Below are 4,246 nucleotides of genomic sequence, written 5' to 3'. Positions count from 1 at the left end.
TTTGAATTTTGTGTGGATAGAGGTGTAAACTCTGGCGCATGAGACGATACGTGGACGTTGGCATCATTTGGACCGCAGCTGCAACTCGGCGAACGGAAACCCGAGGCCGCTGTTGGATCACCTGCTGCACTAGCTGTGCGTTGCCCTCTGTGGTTGCCATACGTGGTCGCCCTACCTTTCCAGCACGTTCATCCGTCACGTTCCCAGTCCATTGAAATTTTTCAAACAGATCCTTTATTGTATCGCTTTTCAGTCCTTTGGTTACATTAAACCTCCGTTGAAAACTTCGTCTTGTTGCAATAACACTCTGTTCTAGGCGGTGGAATTCCAACACCAGAAAAATCCTCTGTTCTAAGGAATAAACCATGTTGTCTACAGCACACTTGCACGTTGTGAACAGCACACGCTTACAGCAGAAAGACGACGTACAGAATGGCGCACCCACAGACTGCGTTGTCTTCTATATCTTTCACATCACCTGCAGCGCCATCTGTTGTTGAAAATTGTAACTACTGTAATTTCGAAAGTTTGTCTGCCTGAAAATGTACTGTTGTCCCAAGCATATTGCAACAAACGGTGTATTTCTATCGCTGCTCGTTTAGTTTTTATTGCCGTTTCAAATATACCGGTCATTTTTGAAACACCCTGTACGTACAGTCTAGACTAGGTTGCTATCGTCTAATATTGTATTTCGGAATTATGTAAATAAATGGAAAATACCTACTAGGTCAATTGAACATTTATCAGTTCTTACGAAGGTGTTAGAAAGCAAATAGCATTAAAGAGAACATTCAGAGATCATCAATGTGCCATGTGTTCAATATAGTTTTGGTAATACCAATAAATTAAAGAATGTAATTCTCAATCAATGGAGACAACCGAAAAAAGGCAATTTCTGTTTCTTGTTACTTCTACAGAGGTGAAGATGGTTGTTTAGCAACCGAAACTCGTAATAAGTAGAAATGTAAGGTATTATTGCGATCAAGGGAATTGAATCATCTTATGTAAAAACAATTTCATAGGTTTTGGAAATACACAGGTTCGTCAAACCCTGTTACCAGATGATGACACCTCTTATTGATAATTTTTAATACGTGAATACTTTCAGTTCTTAACAAGTCATCTTCAGCTTCTGTTTTTTGTAATTATCTCTGTAGCATGTGATTAAGTTCGTGATGAATGTGATCTTTTATTTCTATATAAGCTTGTACAGAGATCAGAACACACTGAATTACATGTAGACAAATGGCTACTACAGAAAAGTCTTAGGATGGGTGGTTTCGACCGGAAACTGATTACGAAATAAATGTTGTACGGTAATGACTGTACAATAAACTTAGTTCCTTCTGCAGAACAATAAACTGCTCCCCGTCCCCTCCCATCCCCACCCAGCTGCATTGTACTTCCGCTCCGTTTAAATAAAACTAGTTTTTCACGAATCTCAGTGGTTATGAAATTCCTTCTGAGCTTTGGGTCGTACAGCATTACGATTCTGCAAGTACATTCATTGGTATATATTAATACTAATTGCTACTATAAATTCTGTGAATTAATTTAGTATTAAAGAATTAACAAATTCAACGCTGGATGCTAAAGTTATACTTGATGAACACAGAAAGCGTAGTAAATGTTAAACATTTTCTCTTTCATTATTTTGTGGCGGAAGAAGGGGGGGGGGGGGTGCTTGTCAGCGAGGAGAAATTTCGAAGTGATTTGAAATGATGTATGTGACAAGTTCGTTGGAAATCAATAAGTTATCCTATTTTCAAATCGTGGATGAATTATTCTGGGTAATTTAATATTTGATTTATTGTGTTAAAGCTTTGACGTAAGATTACAGCTCTGAATGAGTAGATTGTGACGAATTGTAAGTTTTTCAGTTCAATCGATATTACATGAAATATTGAAAATTGAATGTTTGGTGCCCCTGGAACCGCTACATAGGCAACGTGCAACTAGGCATAGTCGATTATAGCCTTTTACATTTTATTTCACGAAGCTATTATGCACGAAAAGAACAAAACGGCGCATTCTAATCGCTATGACGGCTAACAATAAATACAAGGATTTAATCACGTGCCAGTCTGTCATACAAAAGTATTTATAATTACCGTTCCAGTAAAGACAATGTACAGTCAGGAGCCGGCGTCTGTCACCAAGACTGGATGTTTACATCGCCAGACACAGGTAAAAATTTCATGCAGGAATTGCCCAAACCTCGTAGTGACAACGTTCTCATTAGGCGTTCAAAGGGTTCAAATGGCTCTGAGCACTGTGGGACTTAACTTCTGAGGTCATCAGTCCCCTAGACCTTAGAAGTACCTAAACCTAACAAACCTAAGGACAACACACACTTCCTTGCCCGTGGCAGGATTCGAACCTATGACCGTAGTGGTCGAGCGGTTCCTGAATGTAGCACCTATAACCGCTCGGCCACTCCAGCCGGCTCTCATTAGACGTAAGAATGATTAAAAAGCACACAATAAAATTTTGAAAACACACTTTCTGGGGTCACACACAGAACATGAAAAACGAAGGAGCTTTAGAGCTGTGAATAAATAGTTATGAAAATCTGCGAGTATTCAGTAAATGCTTCACTTTTAAAAACCATAGAACAGTCAACAATCGGTGCAGAAACAAGAACACAATTAACATTACACGTAGTCTGGGATGGGTAATCAGATACCAAACACAATGGGAGTGATTTACAGCTTCTCAAATTGAATTAAGAACACAACTAGAGACAGGCCGCACTGCTCTAACACGAAACACCCAAAAAAGCTTTGGCAGTTTAAAGGAATTTAGCCATGGTTTGCGTTTTGCCAATACACCGGTTTCTGGCAGTGGGACACTACAGTAAATAGTACAAAAGCGAGTGTTGAGGTATTTCACCAAATTAATTGTCTCCAGTGGTCTGCTGTTTGTACTGCGGACGAAATCGCTCACAGCTAGTTCCTTCGATGCAGCTGTCACCGGTCTGTCAATATCCCGATATTTCTGACTACAGTATATCTCCTCAAAATGCAATAAAGTGGGTGTGCCTCCTGCAACGGGCTAGTGTGAACAGCGTAGGCCACAACCGGTGCTCAGAATGAAGACTCCCAAGCACTTGAGAAGGAAGACTGACTGAGAGCAACACTGCGAACACACCACTCTGAAAATCGACAGGTGGTGCAAGTTGCGCCCTCTCGCAGGACGCCACAGTACTTGTTGGTGTGTTAGAAGGCCAGCAACACGATAAAGGGACCTTTGTCGACAGGAGCTGATACACAGCTCAAACATTAACTAGAAAAATACAAAAAAAAAGCCTAAAGCCAGAAGCATGTCAAGATGAAACTACACTTGCTAACGAAATGAAATGGCGTGTGACGAGGGCCTCCCGTCGGATAGACCGCTCGCCTGGTGCAAGTCTTTCGATTTGACGCCACTTCGGCGACTTGCGCGTCGATGGGGATGAAATGATGATGATTACGTCAACACAACACCCAGTCCCTGAGCGGAGAAAATCTCCGACCCAGCCGGGAATCGAACCCGGGCCCTCAAGATTTACAGTCTGTCGCGCTGACCGCTCAGCTACCGGGGGCGGACACTTGTTAATGAGCTTCACCGTATGCAAATTACATTCGCCTGACAGCAAGGTTATACAAGATTGTTTAAAGTTTGCCATGATATCGCCCGTTATAGAAAGCTTGCGTCACTTTGAAAATCCTGTTCTGCTATTTAATTTCTTATCTTTGGACTTACCAGGTTTTCTTGTACATCTACAGTTATACTGCGCAACCCATGTTATGGTCTGTGGGCGAGGGTACTTTGTGTGCCACTGCCACTTCTCCCACTTTCTTGTCGCTGCCATGAATGACAGAACAATGATCGCAATGAAGTTGATAAGGTAGTGACGTCGAGGGTATCTCAGTATAAATAGAATCCCATGATAACTGAAGAACATGATTTTGGCAAGTCAGTCAACTGAATGAGACCCTATTTAACTTTCATAAGATGAACTTGGAAGGAAGCTCAGAAAACTGAGTCATCTACTGATGAAGAACTATGGACTAATTTACAGACGTGTTGGACTGCAGTATCTGAGAAAACACTGCAAAATCGTATGTCCAGAAAGTCAAGAGTTTGCGCAACTGCTCTGATAGAAAATAGTGAATCCTTTGAAGAGGCTAAAGTGTAAACCAGATTCTACTGTACTTAAGCATACAGAGAGAAAAAATTTATTTTATTGTTGTATTTAGAAAGA

General features: G+C 41.1%; 1 non-coding gene across 1 annotated transcript; it reads right to left on the bottom strand.

Moving 5' to 3' along the window:
* Nucleotides 1-3,508: 3,508 nt before the first annotated feature.
* On the bottom strand, nt 3,509-3,583 carry Trnay-gua (transfer RNA tyrosine (anticodon GUA)). Its single transcript has one exon. It is a non-coding gene; the product is annotated as a tRNA-Tyr (tRNA).
* Nucleotides 3,584-4,246: the final 663 nt, after the last annotated feature.

The sequence above is a fragment of the Schistocerca serialis genome, chromosome 2 (genome assembly GCF_023864345.2).
Source record: "Schistocerca serialis cubense isolate TAMUIC-IGC-003099 chromosome 2, iqSchSeri2.2, whole genome shotgun sequence".
Lineage (NCBI taxonomy): Eukaryota > Metazoa > Arthropoda > Insecta > Orthoptera > Acrididae > Schistocerca > Schistocerca serialis.
This window is presented reverse-complemented; position numbering and strand designations above follow the sequence as displayed.